Below are 20,395 nucleotides of genomic sequence, written 5' to 3'. Positions count from 1 at the left end.
TCATGAGGCACGGCGCACCGGTGCTCATAACGAGCTCAGCTCGTCATGAGCCGTAGAACGCTCACACGCGGGGATAATTCCACTACTGTGCTGAGCGTTCCACGGGAATGGGTGTGGTCATGACCAGCTCAGCTCGTCATGAGCACACGAGCGCCCGTACCTCATGATGAGCTGACCTCGTCATGAGCACCGGGGCGCTGCGCACGCCCCCTGCCCCCCAGCACAAAGGGGGAATTACCCCCGCACGGAAGGGGTTAAAGGTCAATGAGTACAAATCCTTTGCTATGGTGTAAGGTGCTCTACCGCAAACAAATTACCATCTTTTCATATAGGGACAATTAAATTAGAAATAGTGGAGACTTTCTCATATCTGGGAGCACATGGTAGGGCATTAACAATGAAAAGAACTAGGGCTGCAATCGCCAGCTTTTGTAAAAAACTGGGCTTCAAACCTATAGTGATGATAAAGAAGATCTGTAACGCAAAAACAATTTCGGCAGCAACATACATGGCTGGGTGGTGGTAAATGGTACCGATAGATTCCATGTGGAAGAAAGAGTTTTTTTTTTTTTTAAAGGGTGGCCTCTCTTCCCGCCTCATTCTCTATCTTTGTCTGTCACCTAGAATTTGGTTTTCCCTATGTAATGGACATGGTAAGACTTGGTACGATTAGGCTGTGGCATTCAATTTGGAGAAGAAATACTGTGGATGTCAATCAGGCCATAATACAACATAGTTTGTCATTAGACAATGCCCATAAAATTGCTTGGTTAGAGTATGTCAAATCCACGTTACACTCCATAGGCGACCCAGAACTGTATACTAACCCAAGCTTTTGTTCCAAATTCCCCAAAAAGAAACTTAAGTCCCTATTTTTGGCCATGGCTGACTATGTAATGAACAAGATATATTAAACACAAACAGAAGTGAAATCTTATCACCAGATCCCTCCCATAACGGAAGGTGAATACTCGTACTTGGAGGGTGTAAAAAATTCACAGCATAGATTTATTATTTTAAGATTTTGCACTAACTTAATTTTGGGCTTTTCAGCTAAAAAGTACTCTTTCGCCGACTTGGTACAATGTCTTTCTGATAATTTGTCATTGCAATCTGACCTTCACCTCTTTTTCTTCTGTCAAAACTACAAGGATCAGAGATCTAGATATCTTTTACCTCTTTTAAGGCGTCAAAATTTTAACCAATGTCGAATGCTTTATTTTTTATGAAGAAGCTCTGTAACCCTTATGTCGGTCTCTGTGTAAATTTTACAACCAGAGTAGCGGGACATCGATGGGATTTGGGGGTGCCCCCTCGTATGCAAATATCTTCATGAATAAATTCGAAACAGACCATATACTAGAGAACACTTCATGGATTGAAGGTTTGATAATGTACAGAAGGTACATTGATGATTTATTCATAATTTGGAAAGGTACCCCTCAATTATTGGAACAGAATATCAGGGAGTTGAACACTCACAATCCAAGGATCCAATTTACCCACACGATCGATGCAAAGACCATATCATTCCTTGATGTACAGCTCAACATTCATGAGAATCAAATTACCACTAGAGTTTTCACTAAACCTACTGACAAGAATTCAGCTTTATTGTTCCAAAGTTTTCATCCGGATTCGCTTAAAAAACACTTGCCGACATCCCAATTCATCAGGATAAAACGAATAACCTCCAATGAGAATGATCTCAAAGATGCTTTGAAAACGCAAACGGAAAAATATTATGCAAGAGGATATCCAAAAGATGTGCTGGACACAGCATTAAAAACAGTTGAGAATCAGCCTCGAGCGAAACTGCTAGAATCCAAAAGTAAAACATCAAATAAGAAAACTGTGTGTGTTTTGAAATATTCAAGCGATGCCTCTAGAATTAAAGCAATAATCAACAAACATTGGAAATTAATCCAGCTAGAACCCGATCTTACTGGATTGTATAATGAGAGAGTCACATTTGCTTTTCAACGATCAAGAAACATGAAAGAAATATTAAACAGCACCAAGGCAATCGTTACACAATATCGAGGGATGCTCAAATGCCACAATTGTACACACTGCGGAAATGTGATTGAATGCGCTTCAATTACACACCCCACGAAAGGATTTTCCATTCAACTGAAACACACGAGTACATGCGACACGACGAACTGTATATATATGATTAAGTGTCCATGTGGCAGAGCGTATGTTGGCCAAACCGAAAGAAAAGTAAAGATCCGAATAACGGAACACAAAAGTAATATCCGTTTACAAAACGCCAAATCATCCATTGCCATACATTGGTTAGAACACAAACATCAAATTTCTCAATTGAGGTTTCTAGTTCTGGAAAAGCTCTCCACACGTGAAGACCAGGATCCTACTAAACAAAGACTGAAGAAAGAATTTTTCTGGATCAAAAAATTACAGACTGAGCTTCCGACAGGGCTCAATGATCGGATTGAACACTCATGTTTTCTATAAATGTGAATCAAATATGACACTGTGAGTTTAAGGAATTCTGGGTCTCATGTAATGAACGAGAATTGTCAACAATATGTATGGTTCTTTTTTAGTGTTTTAGTTTTCAGATTGGATGTATTTTGTGCCTATAACCATTATGGTGTGCGATTATATGTTTTACTCTTTAAGGTACACATATACATGCAATGAATCTTTATTTAACCGCAGCGTGAATGACAACAAACAGCGCACCGACTCCCCCGTCATGTGATGATGGCAGTTTGAAGCCAGACACCCGTGATTGGTTATCTCCCCGGTCACGTGTTCATGCACACTAGTTTAATCATGCAGTCAAACAGGGCGCGGTAAACTACACCACTTGAGCGTTCACCATTACCGAAGGAGATCGGCTGATCCCAAACGTAAGCACTGTGCAGTCAGTAGCGCGATAAGCGTTTGTGCGTTTTGTTAAGCATGATTATCTTAACTGCTTCGCGATAGTGGTCAGCGATAGTATGATATATCAAGCGGTCATTGTGAGGATGGGCTGTTGCGTTTTAGACTGTAAATGAGTCATTGTTTAATTCAGCTGGTAGAGTTCATTCAGCCACGCCTGCATATAGGCCTGATGTATTTTGTGTAGCGATTTTGTTCGGAAACTGTCATTTCCTCTACATGTTTAAGTTGAATGTAGATAATAGGGAACTTGTGAGAAAAACAGAATAATGAACTTAATGGTCCTGTTTTCATTTCGTTCCAGACCCCTGACGAAGGGTCAGTTTGCTTTATGACCCGAAATGCATTGGGTATGAAGAATGTGAACAATATGATGTAACTGCACTTTTGACATTTGGAATCCTATGATTATGAAATGAAATAATCGAAGTTAATTCATAAACATTGAATGCAGTATAAAGGAATATTGAACAATAAAATATATATTCTACAGATGTGAAGAATCCCATTGTGGTTCATGTATAAGTCACGCGCACCTATTTACAAGAAGTTAGTCTACTTGTTAAACTTCACATTCAATTTGGAGAAGAAATACTGTGGATGTCAATCAGGCCATAATACAACATAGTTTGTCATTAGACAATGCCCATAAAATTGCTTGGTTAGAGTATGTCAAATCCACGTTACACTCCATAGGCGACCCAGAACTGTATACTAACCCAAGCTTTTGTTCCAAATTCCCCAAAAAGAAACTTAAGTCCCTATTTTTGGCCATGGCTGACTATGTAATGAACAAGATATATTAAACACAAACAGAAGTGAAATCTTATCACCAGATCCCTCCCATAACGGAAGGTGAATACTCGTACTTGGAGGGTGTAAAAAATTCACAGCATAGATTTATTATTTTAAGATTTTGCACTAACTTAATTTTGGGCTTTTCAGCTAAAAAGTACTCTTTCGCCGACTTGGTACAATGTCTTTCTGATAATTTGTCATTGCAATCTGACCTTCACCTCTTTTTCTTCTGTCAAAACTACAAGGATCAGAGATCTAGATATCTTTTACCTCTTTTAAGGCGTCAAAATTTTCACCAATGTCGAATGCTTTATTTTTTATGAAGAAGCTCTGTAACCCTTATGTCGGTCTCTGTGTAGCATCTTTTTTGTGGGCCTGCCTACGTAGAAGACGTCTTTTATGAGGGAGAAATGTGTACATTTTAAATTATCCCCTCTTTAGAGTTTTTAATATTAAGTGGTAATGAGCTGGGAAAGGACTGTTGCATAATCAATTAATGCTTTTTACTATACCTTGAATTTTACTGTGTTGAAGACGTCATGGTTTGCCTCAATTACTAGCTTTTATTAATCTTGCAAAAGGATGTCTAAATTGCCTTTTTAAACTTGTATACTATTATGATCTACGGCATTCAACTGGATCGAATAAAGTTTATTGAATTGCATTGGACTTATCCAATCTGAAGATTGTAGTCGGGTCTCAATCTTGACTGTGGCCTTGTCTCTAAAAAAGGGATGATTTATTTTTTCCAAAATAATATTGCATCCTGTGTAAGACTTCTTCAATGTTTTTATCATATTGCCATCTCTAGGTCTATCTTTTAGTGCCTTTTTAGGTCCTGGTTTGCTTTTCTACATTGTCGGTCAAACCAGCTGGCACTTTGCTTTAAAGGCTTTTTATTATACATTTTTAAATCTCCTGCAATTGCAGAGGTAATATTACAAAAGCCTGTGATGATGTTTATGTCAGTAGAGTCTCTCTTCATACAGATATCAAAATCTTGTTGCCTATCACGCACTATTTTCTTGAGGAATGAGGATGGATTAGCACCCGACCACTTGATACTTATGCCATTCTCTCCTTGCGTTTCGAAATCGGCAACTAAACAAACCCTCTCCTGGTGTACAGTGCTAAGTCTAAGAGTAAAAAATAACAGATGGTGATCGCAAAATGAACTTTCTACGAATTGCAAATGTTCAATTTGTCCTAGGCCATTTTCTGAAATCAAAATCTGGTCAATAGTTGAAGAGTATCTATGGCCTTCGCATGTTGGTACCATGATTTGTCCTTCAATACTTAACTGTTCCAGATTATGCTTATACATTACACCATTATTTGTCTCTTCGTACAAATTATGCGAGAAATTAGGGAATACTTCACCATGTTCATCCACTTGTCCACAGTTTTCCCCTGATAAAACATCGCATTTTCTGCAATTAAAATCACCGATCCAAATATTAAAACAATCACCCTTAATGCATTTTGTAAATGTATCTGGCTCCTTCTCTAGGGCCATAACAACTAGGGGTGGGCGGAATTTGCGAAATTCACTTTCGCAAACTAGCGCGAAAATGTTAAAAACCTCTACGAACACGCGGAAATATCGCGAAGATGCAGAAGTTTCTTTCCCGCCCATTCGCGATATATTCTGCGTGATTTTTGTTGAAAATGTCTCGCCAACTTACCCATGCGGTCGCTCATGGGCATGGCCATCTTGTTTTCACTTGTCCCGCCCGTTCGCAATATGTATTTCCTGTTCGAGAACGCTTTTACGTGTTTGCAATGCTTTTTGCGTGCTCGGGGAGAAAATATCGCGCGAACTTGCGCATGTGGTCGCAATGGGCTCGGCCATCTTGTTTTTCACTCTATTGATATGGTTCTGGGGCCTGCTTTTCAATCCTCCCTCTATCTTTCCAATCCTTTGTTTCAAGACACTTTTTTTTAATCTTTGTTATTTATTATCTCTCTGACTATTTTCCTGCTTCTATATTTTAGTTTTTTGTCTACTTTTTGTGTGTGTTTTTAGCTACTTTTTCACTCTTTTTCTATTGCCTGATCTTTTCATTTCCTTTACTTACTTTTTAAATTTTATTACCTTTTCTTTCCCGCCCCGTCTCACTCTCTACCCCAGAACCATGTCCAAGGGTAGGGCTCGCCGCAGGAGCCACAGTCGCGTCGCCAACAAGGGGTGCAGGCATGGGCCTTATTTGGGGTTGGCGGAGATGGCTGCACTCATTTTCTTTGTGCAGCGCCACCTCCCTTTAACCCTGGCCGCAGGGGGCAAGCCTGGGTCCGGATACGGGCTCCAGGAGCGTCGGCAGCGGTGGGGGAAGGTGCGCCGGGCAGTGTTTCGCTGCTCTGGGGTCCGGCGCACCCAGAACCAGTTGATGCACCGGTGGTCCGATATCCTGGACCGGGAGCAGTACCTGCTGGACCTGCTAGGAGTGGAGGTCCCGGGTCTTGGTAAGTAACTATTTAATTATTACTACTTTGTGCCTGTTCTTCTGCTCTGTGTTATATATTGTGAATATCTTTTTTTTCCAACCAGCTAGAATGCTGCTGCTTACATTCCTGATCCCCTCAGCGACGGTCGCTCCTCTCTGCTCCCAGCGCTCGTGGTGTGGTATTGTAGCGCTTTACTTCCGATTGTGCTGATCTTGCTGTGTGCCTGCTCGTAATTCCCTAGCAATACTCCCAGCGCCTGATCGCCCCGCATATTAGCATATTCGCGCTATATTTAATAAGTGCGCTCTGAAACGATCTGCATTGCTTTTAACTGTGATTTTAACTGTATCTTCAACTCGCGCCTGACTCTGCTGGTGCCACTAGCATTTCCGTCGCTTTTAGAACTTTGTGTGCCCCGACCCTCTTTCGCGTTTGGCTTGCAGCCATTTTGTTTGCTTGTTTGTTGTCGTGTCCCTGCCCGACCCCCCACCATGCTCCCGCCTCCCAGCTGACCCTCCCTCCCACAGAGTGTTGTAGATCCGCTCTCCATCAGAAACGCTGTGACCTTCCTGATCCCCTCAGCGACGGTTGCTCCTCTCTGCTCCCAGCGCTCGTGGTGTGGTATTGTAGCGCTTTACTTCCGATTGTGCTGATCTTGCTGTGTGCCTGCTCGTAATTCCCTAGCAATACTCCCAGCGCCTGATCGCCCCGCATATTAGCATATTCGCGCTATATTTAATAAGTGCGCTCTGAAACGATCTGCATTGCTTTTAACTGTGATTTTAACTGTATCTTCAACTCGCGCCTGACTCTGCCGGTGCCACTAGCATTTCCGTCGCTTTTAGAACTTTGTGTGCCCCGACCCTCTTTCGCGTTTGGCTTGCAGCCATTTTGTTTGCTTGTTTGTTGTCGTGTCCCTGCCCGACCCCCCACCACGCTCCCACCTCCCAGCTGACCCTCCCTCCCACAGAGTGTTGTAGATCCGCTCTCCATCAGAAACGCTGTGACCTTCCTGATCCCCTCAGCGACGGTCGCTCCTCTCTGCTCCCAGCGCTCGTGGTGTGGTATTGTAGCGCTTTACTTCCGATTGTGCTGATCTTGCTGTGTGCCTGCTCGTAATTCCCTAGCAATACTCCCAGCGCCTGATCGCCCCGCATATTAGCATATTCGCGCTATATTTAATAAGTGCGCTCTGAAACGATCTGCATTGCTTTTAACTGTGATTTTAACTGTATCTTCAACTCGCGCCTGACTCTGCCGGTGCCACTAGCATTTCCGTCGCTTTTAGAACTTTGTGTGCCCCGACCCTCTTTCGCGTTTGGCTTGCAGCCATTTTGTTTGCTTGTTTGTTGTCGTGTCCCTGCCCGACCCCCCACCACGCTCCCGCCTCCCAGCTGACCCTCCCTCGCCCCTCCCCGTCCACCATCTGCATATGACAGATGTTCCCGCGCGCAGCGGTCACGCGCAGCGGTCGCGCCGAAGGTGCGCCAAAGGTAAGCCCGTCTACGCCCGTCCGCGCCTGGACCGCGCCCAGCGCCCGTCCCCCTGTTCTATGCCGCTCCCAACCCCCCAGAATAACTTATGATGCCGCTACTCTCCTCGCCCTCAACGCCGGACGCACCTCACTTTGCTGCGAAGCTACCCCAGGACGTACCCACGGCCCATTCTCCTGCCTCTCCTGTAAGTTCAACTGCTCCAGGACCCTCACCAAACACACTTCCTCCACACACAGCTCCGAACCCAACAACTTGAATTGCATCCTGCTCAACACCCGCTCGGTCCACAGACATGCAACCGAACTCTGGGACCTAATCGACACTGCGTCACCTGACATCGCCTTCCTTACTGAAACATGGATGAATGCATCTTCTGCCCCCGACATCGCCATAGCCATACCGGACACTTACAAGATCATTCGAAAAGACCGCACCGATCAAACTGGAGGAGGCATCGCCATCGTCCATAGAAACACCATCAAAATTACAACCAGCTCTGACATCAATCTTGCAACCGCCGAACACCTCCACTTTCAGATCCACACCGACCCCAGGACCACACTTAGAGGAACCCTCATTTACAGGCCCCCGATCTCAATTCAGCGACGACATCACTGACTTCGTCAGCCCGCACGCCCTCGCCTCCGAGAACTACATTCTCCTAGGAGACCTCAACTACCACCTTGACAACATTCTCGACAACAACACCACCACCCTTCTGGACAACCTGTCCAATCTTGGACTCAAACAACTTGTTGACACCCGCACTCACATAGCCGGACACACGCTCGACCCTATCTTCACCTCCAGCAAGCACATCTCCTTCGATCACACTACTGCTCTCCACTGGACGGATCACAGCTGTGTTCACTTCAGCTACAAAACAACCCTGACCCACAACGAGCCACAACCCATTCCCCGAAGAAAATGGAACAAAATCACCACCGACCAACTCCTCACATCACTCAGCCAAAACACTCCCACCCTAGCAACGGACCCAGACCTAGCGGCCACCAACCTCAGGCAATGGATTACCCACAGTGCAGACGAACTAGCACCCCTGAAAAAACACCAGTCGCAATCAACCAGCAAAAAAGCTCCCTGGTTCAATGATGACCTTAAAAAATCCAAGAAGACATGCCGCACCCTGGAGAAGAATTGGAGAAAAGAACCAACCTCAGACAACATGGCCTCCCTCAAGACAGCCACCCGCAAACACCACCAACTGATTCGATCCGCCAAGAAATCAGCATTTAAGGACCGTCTCGACAACAATTCCCATAACAGCAAGGAACTCTTCAATATCGTCAAAGAATTCACCAACCCTCCCGCAGCATCCAACGACATCACTAACTCCCAAGACCTCTGCGATGCGCTATCTTCCTTCTTCTACAACAAAATTGCCAACATCCACAACAGCTTCAAGAATACTCCTAATGACCAATTCACCCCACCCCCTTCAGATCACACCCCTCCAACTAACTACCTCAACTCCTGGAACCCAATCACCATTGAAGACACCATTCGCCTCATGAACTCAATCCACTCTGGCTCACCTTCTGACCCCTGTCCCCACTACATCTTCAACAAAGCTGACTCCATCATCGCTCCCCAACTCCGCGATGTCATCAACTGCTCCTTCAACTCCGCCACCTTTCCAGAAATATGGAAACACGCCGAACTCAGCGCCCTTCTGAAAAAACTAACAGCAGACCCCTCAGATCTGAAAAACTACCGACCCATTTCCCTCCTCCCTTTCCCGGCCAAAGTCATCGAGAAAGCCGTCAACAGCCAACTCGCAGCCTTCCTTGAATCCAACAACTCCCTGGATCCCTCACAGAACGGCTTTCGAGCCAAACACAGCACCGAAACCGCCCTCATTGCGGCGACCGACGACATCCGAGCACTCCTGGACAACGGTGAAACAGTGGCCCTCATTCTACCTGACCTCTCCGCCGCCTTCGATACTGTCTGTCACAACACCCTCATACAACGCCTCAACAACATCGGCATACAAGGAAAAGCCTTGGACTGGATCATCTCGTTCCTAGCCGGGAGAACCCAGAGAGTCCGACTCCCCCCTTTCTACTCAGAGCCCACCGAAGTCCTCTGCGGCGTACCTCAAGGCTCCTCACTCAGTCCCACCCTCTTCAACGTCTACATGAGTCCCCTCGCCTCCATCGCGCGTCAACACAACCTCAACATCATCTCCTACGCCGACGACACCCAGCTAATCCTTTCCCTCACCAAAGACCCCAACACCGCCAAAAACAACCTTCACGAAGGTATGAAAGAAGTAGCCGAATGGATGAAACAGAGCCGCTTAAAACTCAACTCAGACAAAACGGAGGTGCTCATCCTAGGATCCTCCCCCTCAGCTTGGGACGACTCCTGGTGGCCTTCCGCTTTGGGATCTGCGCCCACACCCACAGACCATGCACGTAACCTTGGCTTCATTCTAGACTCCTCCCTCTCAATGTCCAGACAAGTCAACGCCGTATCGTCCTCCTGCTTCAACGTCCTTCGCATTCTCAAAAAGATCTTCCGCTGGATCCCCCTCGAAACAAGAAAGACTGTCACCCATGCACTGGTCACGAGTCGACTGGACTATGGCAACACACTATACGCCGGAATTACAACAAAATTGCAGAAAAAGCTCCAGCGCATCCAAAACGCATCAGCGAGACTCATATTAGACATCCCGCGCCAAGATCACATCACCGGTCACTTAAAAAACCTCCACTGGCGTCCCGTCAACAAAAGAATTACTTTCCGCCTTCTTACCCACGCACACAAGGCCCTTTATAATCTAGGACCCGAATGCCTCAACACCCGACTGTCCTTCTACCATCCCACCTGCCAACTAAGATCATCCAACCAAGCCCTCGCCGCAGTCCCGCGCATCCGAAAAACCACCATGGGTGGCAGATCCTTCTCCTTCCTGGCTGCCAAGACCTGGAACTCACTCCCCACCCACCTCCGCCTTACTCAGAATCACATCTCCTTCAGAAAAGAACTGAAAACATGGCTATTCGATAAACAGTAAACCACTCCCCCCAGCGCCTTGAGACCCTCTGGGTGAGTAGTGCGCTTTATAAATGCATGAACTTGAACTTGAACTTACATTACAGGTAAATTACGTTTAAAAGTCTTCTGTGATTGTTATGACACAGGTGCTCTTCTGCACTACGAATCTTATTTGTTTGCAACTTTGCGTTGGCGCTCGCTTAGCGTGATTATGTAAGAGTTTATTTTAGAGAAATTAAGTAACGTAATGCTATAGTGACTGTAGTCCTTACATTGTCCTCTCACTAAGAGATAGGGGCGGATTGATACTTTGGTTTAGTTACTTTGTATGAGTTTGTAATTTTTTAGTGGTATGCGTGATGCCCCCTCTGTTACGTCACATGCTGATAGTACCCCAGTCTTTATTAGAACCTTTTCTAGTTTGTTCAATTAGTGGTAATAGGCTTAGCACTAGCAGAACATTAGCATCAATCAACCAAAAATTTGGTGTATACAAAAATGAAGTCATGTGTCCTCGATTTGACCGTATGCATTGTTGAGGACTAAAAGAAGTGGAAATGCATACTTAATGTACAATTGGCATGCCTGGAATAGGTTGGCTAAGTCAGGTGGTACGTCGTACTTAGGCTTAGTTAGTATTCTGGAATCAGAATGGAAGACTGAATCAGTGTTGATAAATAGTAAGTAGTCGATCCGCGAATCCCCCGATTCTACTTGTTGACCAGATGAGATCGGTCAATTGAGTTAATTGCAATTGTTGTTTACATAAGTGTTTTTTGACCGTTCTTTAAAAATATTGTATTTGTTTGACACCATTCATCAATGTTTGTCTCTTTCTTATATTTTTCCTGTACAGCACCCAAGGTCGGGCAGACAGGGGCACAGTCGGCAGGAGAACACCATCAGGAGGACACCAACGAGGGCTCTTCTGCTGGCCCTAGTAAGTCTTCTTGTTTTTTTAATATTAATTCTTATTCCATAACTTTTACTGTACCATATTTTTCCCAAACTATTGTTTCCGTTTCCTAATGCTATTTTTTACCAACAATTATCCTTCGATCTGTACTGTTTCAAAAATCTTGTTATCCCTGCCTCTGCTATGATGACTCTCTGTACTACTACCATTAGTCTGTCTGTACTGTAGTAGCTAAGCTTGCCTAGTTGGCCACTCTTTATTTAAAAGGTTTTAAATAAAACTCAGATTCACCAGTAGCTCTAGCCATTGAGTCCAATTCTTTGGGTCGTCCTTTTGTACTACTTCTATTCTTATAGATCTTGAGTCTTTTTTAATCTTGAGGCTTTTCAACAATTCCCACCAACAAATGCACAATCAGATTTATTATTATTTTGATAGGATAGGACATACTACTACTGTTGTAGGGATTTTGAACATAGAGAACTTTGCACAAGAAAATAGGATGTTGGAGATGCGAGGTTGAACCTTCCTCACACACCTCAATCAGAAGTTCAGAACCCACCACAATCCCCTGCCCGATCAGTTATAGTAGTGTCTTGTCATAACTATTAACTCTCCGAACCTTCCCCCCAAGATACCCAACAAGTAGACAACCCAGAACATAACACACCCAACCTCTCAGTCTTGGAAGCAATGCACATGCACACCCTTCCTCGTGTAAGTCCACACCAAATACCACCAAGTCTATTTAAGTTCAAATTTTTTATTTTGAATTGACAAGCTCTGTACGTTGTTCTATAATGCAGCACCAACACGAAAATCAATAACATTAAAACAATAAACATTGTTACACTTACTTACAGTTGGGAAATAAATCATGATAACTGAATAGTGGTGGAAGCACCACCATCCCCTAGGTAGGAATATAGTTTATATAAATTTATAAATGAGATCTCTGAGTGAATTCTGGGGACCCCTCACCTTAGAAGAACCTAGTACTGGTAGTTGTTGCATCATAAGCTCTGCAAAGCTCTGGTTCGCAGAAGGGAATCTTCCGTCTGTAATGACAAAATGGTGCGCGTTAGTATATTGCAAGCATTTCTCAGCCATGCCAAAAAGTGTAGTATTTATGGATAAGCAATTTGGACTAACAGTACACCAGAACTTCATAAAGAAGTGGCTTGTTAATGTTTTGGTTGACCTTGTACGCAGCACTTAGACAGTAGCAGTATGAAGTCATGTGGGCTCAAAGGTGTCTTATACAACAAGCTGCAAGGTAACGTCACATGTGCAAAATTAAAAGACACAAAGGTAAAATGGTTGCATGGCTCGGGCTAACTAAGCAAAGGCTAGAATGACCCTAGGGGCCATATATAACTACTAGTGTCTACTCTACTACTACCTGATTTGTACTAGTGATGTATGTTGTATACTATTAACTCATTTTTCAAACTTGCTTCTGACCAATAGGGGGAGGTGTATATGACGCCTAAAAAATGTGTAATGTTTTCTAGACGCACTACCGACCACCATTGCCGGGGCCAGCAGCGAAGACGACGCGGATGGAGAGGATGCGGCCGTTGCCTATGGAACGGTAGGGGACAAACCAGCACCAGTGGCGGGTGGTGGTAAGTTAGATTCATAAGCCTTAACTATTGACATTACACTCACTGCAAGGGTGTACCGTATGTATACTGTACTGTTAAGACTTAGGGCCCCATTAGGATGCGAGCGGATTGCCCCCGCCGGGCCGGCGGTAGTCACCACCGACCTGGCAGGAGGAAACCGCCTGCCATCTCTGTAGAAAACACCACCCGCAACGGGCTCCATGGGGGTCCGTTGCGGGCCCCCATGGAGGGTACCTATGGTACCCCCCTGCCTTTCAAAGCACAATGTGGCAGGCACCGCGCGGTGCCTGTCACGTTGTGCTTGGAAAAGCACAAAATGTATTTTTAGCATTGCAGCGGGTGGTGCTTTCAGCTCCGCCTGCCACAATGTTAAAAATACGGGATGCGCCTGTCACTGTGGCGGGCGCATCCTAATTACCCCCACGGGACCCCCGCCCTTATGGCGGGGCGGACCCTTTTAGTTTGAGGATGGCGGGCGGACAAAGTCGGCCCGCCATCCTAATGATGCCCTAACAGTAAGTAAGAGTTGTTGTGAACGTTTGAAGAGTGAAGAGTGAAGACACCCTTTATTTGGCATTAGTAAAGGCATTAGGGGCGGGAGTATTGAATAACCAATGGCCTCATCTATCTGTGATTTCAACTCCACATTGAAAGTGTTATCGAGAAGACTAAAAGTCAGATCAGGATCAGATCACCTGGTGTTGAACTAAAAAGTGAAAGACGGGTGGAAGGAAGAAGGACGGGCGAGGTTTAATATTTATGACTGAGAGAAAGGAGGATACATGTGATGCAAGCATGCAAATTGAAAAGTAGGCTGATAGTAAAGAATTTGATGCATGGTTGGTTGAATGCCTGAAAAAATCCTGCAAATGTTAAAGCCCAAGCAAGAGGGAGGATAGATACATACCACAAATGTTATGTACTGTGCTTTATAGTGCTACCATGCCACTATGTGCATAATTAACTTGTCTGGCTGTTTTTCTAAGAGTATATTTTACAATTGTCTTGTTTTTTCTTTTTGATATACAGCTACTCCTTCCAAACCAGATCGGAAGGAGTTGGCCACCAAGGAACGGAGCCGCAAGCTGGAGGCAATCCTACTAGAATATCGGCGGCTAGTAGTCTTGGAAGAGGAGAAGGAGGAGGCGGCAGCGGCTGAAGCCTCCTCCAGTGCCCCGGACCCCAGCCACCGCCCTCCAGTGGTACAGCGCCACCGTCTGGTGGCCGCCTGCCACTGCATTTCCATCTCTGTTACCCCCCCCACTGTGGCTGCAACTGCCGCTCTCTAAAGCGCCGTGCCGCCATACTAGAAGAGGCAGTGCGTGTCCTCCAAAGACAATCCCGCCGGACATAGGAGACCCTGTCTATTGCCCCTTTTTTAATTCTTGTTTTGGTGGGTGGGAATTGGGCGTTGGGGTTTTGGACATTTGTTTGGACTTTCTCGTTACGGACATTGGTTGGGGTTAGGGAGAGGGGTGGGTCAGGTTTTGTGGGATTCGGGATAGTTTATTTTTGTTAGGGTTATATTAAATCTATATTTCTACTTTACATACAATGTTGTTAATGTTTTGTAGGTGGGGTTACTGTTTTACATCACTCTGTTTGTTTCCTTGCTGGTGCAGATCCGCCAATAGGCAGAGTTTGATTTATATAATTGGCTGACTGTGTAAGACACAAACAGATAGATGCGACACCCCTCACTGATTGAGTTGTCCTACTAGTACTGTCAGTCTCCCTCTTCTAGTCTATGCATTCTTTAACTGGACTCAAAGAGGTGTGTGTATTGATTGAAAACATGTCCATTATTAATTATGCCTCCCCCAAACTTCTCTTACCTTTGCTTGATGTTTAACTTAGGGGTACATGGAGGACGGAGCTCTGGGTTTAATCTGGGTGGCATAGTGGGCTAAAGAACGGTGATGGATTAAACCCAGATCTGTTGACTGGGTGTGAGTGTTTGATTGGTTCAGATGCTCCGTCCATCACCAACCCCTTTTGTACCACTTTGTTTGCCATAAGTTGACAGGGCATGCTCAGACGTGAGTCCCTTGCTCACTTTGCCACTGGATATTGGGGATAGCCTATTAGACAGAGTTACAAACTATAGTTGTGTTGAGTCACTTGACTCGGCCTACAGCGTAACAGTTAGTGCTGTGTATGAGGATGACAACAAATCCAATCAATGCCGGCAATTAATGCGGAGGTATATGTTCCTTTGTTAAATAAAAAACACCTCTAAAATATACTGTTCATGGGTAGGCAAGCAGAAGAAGATCATCGCTCTGCCTTGAAATTGAAGTACTGTTGCTTTCGCCACATCCGCTCCAGCAAGCGTGTGATTAATTATTGGTGTACATTTAATTTAGTCACACCTCAATAAGTCACACAGGCCGGGGGAAGAGGGTTAGGGTTTGTTAAATGGATGGGAAAGGGAGGTTTGGGGAAAGGTTTGAAAATGAAAAACAGACAGCATGGACAAACACCAAACAACAAACTCTGACGACTACCATATCCATATCAATATAATAATAAATTTCCTTTATTCGGTTTTTAAACAATGAAAAACCATAAAAGTAATCACAAAGTTCATACGTATCATATGTAAAATAAAAACACATTATCAAGATATAAAACATAAATATAACCAAAATCCTGTATATTTTTTAAAGATTATTTCTGTGCCTCATAATACACTTTAAAAAATTAAGTACATGATAACAAGTGCGTTCAGAATCTAACACCTGCAAGGCTAACATGGCGGGCCGACAGTGTCTGAAACCCCAGCGTTTTAGTAGCGGAAATAGCCAGATCTTTCTATGGGTGTGAAAGTATTTACAGAACAGTATTGTATGAATACATGACTGAGGGGACATATCGTTGCATGGGCAGAGTACCAAATTTGCGTCCCAAGTGTTCTTTTCTGGAAAGGCCACAAGTCTATGAAAAACATTCAGCCTGAACCTTGTCAGGAGCATCTTGTCATATATACTGAGTTCTAATGTAAGGTAGAGCTGGATTTGCGGGGTATGCTGTATCATGTTTGCATGGAGCACAGATTGTTTAGATGATAGCAGGGTCAGTCTAAGAGACTCTAGATGGCTCAGTGCTATTTGTTTTAGGTCTTTCTTAGTTATTTCAATTAGTTTTTCTGGAGTGGTATAGTACTTTTCTAAACCCAGGTCGGAAAAGAAATGTCTGACATAGGTAAGCCATGCTATTTTGTGTGCACGATCCAGTGCCATGGAATCCTGTAGTATGTCTTTGGTCAGTAAATTTTTGTCCGACAGCCAGATACGTCTCCAGAGTAGCAATGGCTGAACCTTTATCAAATCTTCTATATATGGGATTCCCAGTTCCAAATGACAAGCGTAGATGGAAGAGCATTTTGGGGTGGATAAAAGGAATCTCATAAATGAATTCTCTGCTATTTGAAGTGAGCCAATGTCTGCATGTCCCCATACCCCAGCCCCATAAAGAGCGATGGCTTGGCATTTTGCTGCATAGATTTTTAAGAGTTCAGCTGGCGGTCTCTTTCCAAGTCGCTGTGAAAAGGTCATCAATGCTGCAATTGCTCTTTTGAACAGATGTCTCCTGGCCTCAACGGCGGCCCTCCAGTTTAGTCTTTCATCAATCATGATGCCCAGATAAGGGTACTGGGGGGTCCTCTCGAGTTTTTGGTCGTTTAGGTAAATATTCCTTGTGGCTTTTCGGCCTCCACCCGCTACCATGACGAATGTTTTTTTTACATTTATCTGTAAATCTAAAGCGCCCATAAAGTCAGCGTACTTGGATAGGGATTTCTGAAGCTCAATTGGAGTGCGTGCTAGAATAACTGCGTCATCCGCGTAGAGCAGTGCGGGGATCAGGCGGTGTTTCAGTCTAGGGAGGTCCTGCCCCCCCTCAGCATCATCTCCTCCAATCCGTTGGTATACAGGGAGAAGAGGAAGGGGTCTAAGACACATCCCTGCCTTACTCCTCGTTCTATTCTGAATGGCGCAGTGAGTTCTCCTTTTGTTCCATAGCGCACTCTTGCAGAGGCTTCAGCGTATAGCTCTCTTAGGAAATCCAAAAGGGGGGGATCCACCCCTATGGTTCCTAAGAGGGTCCAAAGCTTCGCGTGAGATACACAGTCAAACGCGGAGGACAAATCCACGTATACCATATACATTGTCCCTGGCTTTGCGTGGATATATTTGGACACTATCATGCTTAGATTGAGGGCCTGTTCAACAGTTCCAAAGCCTTCCCTGAAACCAAATTGCAAGTCCGATAAGATGTTTTTGTCGTCAGCCCATTGCTGGAGTTGTTCTAAGACTACTCTGCCGACTACTTTGCCCAGAGAGTCTAAAAGTGAAATGGGACGGTAACATTTTACGTCCTGGCGATCCCCTTTTTTGAAAATTGGTACCATGATGGAATTTGATCATGACTCCATCAGTCCCAATTTTGCAGCTGCAGTACATACTCAAGTGAGTATGGGGGCCCAAAGATCCGGAAGATATTTAAACAGATCTACTGGGACCCCATCAGGTCCGGGTGCTTTACCACCCTTACTCATTTGCAGTGCCCGTTCGATGTCTTGTAGATCGAATTCTATTGAGATTGGTAAAACTACTGGGGGAAGAAGATGATGGAATTCTTCTGTTGGGGATGTTAATTTAAAGATTGTAGAGAAATGATTTACCCAGGTTTCCTCATCAATAGCAACATCGATCTGGGGTCTATTGGAATCGGATAGCAAGGGGGCTTCACTATTCGCCAGAAAGACTCGCTGTTTTTCATGAGTGCACTTTTGTGAAGATCATCCCATAAAGCTAATTTCAGCTCTTGTTTCCTTATCTTTCTGACCCTATTGTACTCTTGCCTAAGGTGTTGTATCTGTTGCTGATCTCTAGTTGATTGCCCAAGCGCCTTTCTTAGGTTAGTTTGCGCCTTGGTACAATCGTGATTGAACCACCCTATCGAACTTGAATTATTTTGTTTATGGGTTCTGGTCAGCAATACTTTTACTTGGTCTAGTATTAGCTTAAAATTTTCAAGGACTGTACCATCGTCTACTGATAGATCTAGACATTTTGTTATATTAGTGTATACAGTCTTTATTAGTGTATTTGTCAGTTTATTGGGGTCCACTTTTTCCCATTTTATAGTATATCCATTTCTTTTGCCCAGTTCCAGCCTATTTTGAGATAAAGTATTTGCTATTGTTGTTGTATAGGATACTGAGTGGTTCAGCTGAAAGTCCAGCCTAAGCGCAGAATGATCACTTAAGGTATTTTCCATAAGTTTAAAATCCCTACTCAGGTTTCTAAGTCCATCTGTCAAAACGATGTAATCGACAGTGGTCTCATGCCCCCTTCCTCGGTATGTGGGTTCTAGAGAATTCTTAGTTGGATTTATTGGATTTACTATTGATAGTTCCAAGTCTAAGAGGAGGTTGTTCATGGCTAACCCCGTTCGTAGATGAGGGAAATGTGTAAGAGGATTCTCGTTTTCGTCCACTACTCCACAGCTCTGATTGCCCGATGACGGGCAGGGGTGTAAATTGAAATCCCCTCCCCATAATATGTGAACATTGCCCTTTTTTCCATATAGTTGTCTAAAATGAACTGTTTTTTCTTGGATTGTTAAAAGCGTATTGAGGAAATGATCATCCTCTAAATTGTTATAGAAGTTTATTAAGATGATGGTATCTTTTTTCCCTACCATAAGACAAAATAGTTGAAAGTTTGTAAGAGATTCTGAGTCTAGTACCTTTAGAGCTGTTATTGTGTTAGCTATGTAAGTTACCAGCCCCCCTCTGGGTCTACCTGCATTACTTGGGAGGGCTGGGGAAAAGTATGTTTTATAGCCCACAAGATGTAGGGCCTTCATGGCCCATGTCTCTTGTAGACATATTATCTTGCCTTCCTCAAGAAAGTGGGCGGCAGAACCGTCCTCTATTTTCAGTCGGAGTCCTGCGATGTTCCAGAAGATGACGGAGAGCCATAGTATATTTTTTTGTGGGCCTTCCATCTTATTCCCTGAGGGATCTGGGACTGAAGCTGACACAATCTGTGCGGGAGTTGGGATTTCGACTAATGGTCAGTCAACCATTTCTAGGCTGCTGAACCGATTCATAGTTGGTATCCCCGGCCAGTTTTCCCAGTGTGGTGTATCTCTGTAGGTGTATCTGTATGGTCGATATCGAGACCCGCCCCAGTGTTCCCATTCTCTGCCTCTATTCCGTGGTCCCACGGTCTGCCACGGTCCCTCATAGTGCTGGTGATTTGAGTCTACGGACCACCAAGGGTTATTGTAGTCGCTATATCGTTGGGGCATTTTAGGCCCAGGGAAGTCTAGTTCCCAAGGTTGTGGGACTGCTTTGTGCCTGGTGTTGTCAAATTCTTGGAAGTAGTTATTATGGTATCTTTTTGGATAGAAAAATGATAGAGACTTTGTATCATTCCCCCCACTTGTACTGTGGTGTTCCCAAGAACAGATATATTCGGCTACCCTTGGGTCCTCAAAGGTGATCACAATACAATCTCCCTGTATGGTTTTTTCCCTATGTCCCACCCAGATGGTCCTGCATACTGATGTTATCCTGCTTGGCCAGTTTGGAGGAATTGGTCGATTTGTGTTCAACCAATGTTGAACCTTATTTTTTAAAGACCAATTCGGTTCTGCCCCCTCCCCCATTAGTTCTGGTACCCCCGTCATCACTGCCACATATGGGCATTTATTTATTTATTTATTTAAAACATTTATAGAGCGCAGCTGTCGCCTGGCAGGCATCCTGGCGCTAGGGTGGCTACTCCTAAGATAGAAATAGTAGAAGATTGTTTAGTAGTGACGGAGGGACTCTAGGGAAAAAGCCAAGTCTTTATTAGTTTTCGAAAAGGCAGGAGCTGTGAAGTATGGCGGATGTCGGCGGGCAGACTGTTCCAGAGCTTTGCAGCCGCCACTCGGAATGATCTTCCCCCGATCCTGGCTCTCTTGAATCTGGGTACTGTTACAAGTCGAGCGGTGGCGGATCGAAGAGCTCTGGTTGGTGTATACCAGGTAAACATCCGTTGTAAAGGGATAGGTCCTAGCCCATGTAATGCCTTAAAGACCAAGCAAAGAGACTTGAAGGCAATACGTTGCTTCAAGGGAAGCCAGTGCAGCTCGGCTAGAGCAGCCTTGGT

The sequence above is a fragment of the Lissotriton helveticus genome, chromosome 7 (assembly GCF_964261635.1).
Source record: "Lissotriton helveticus chromosome 7, aLisHel1.1, whole genome shotgun sequence".
Lineage (NCBI taxonomy): Eukaryota > Metazoa > Chordata > Amphibia > Caudata > Salamandridae > Lissotriton > Lissotriton helveticus.
Note: the sequence above shows the minus strand (reverse complement) of the source record.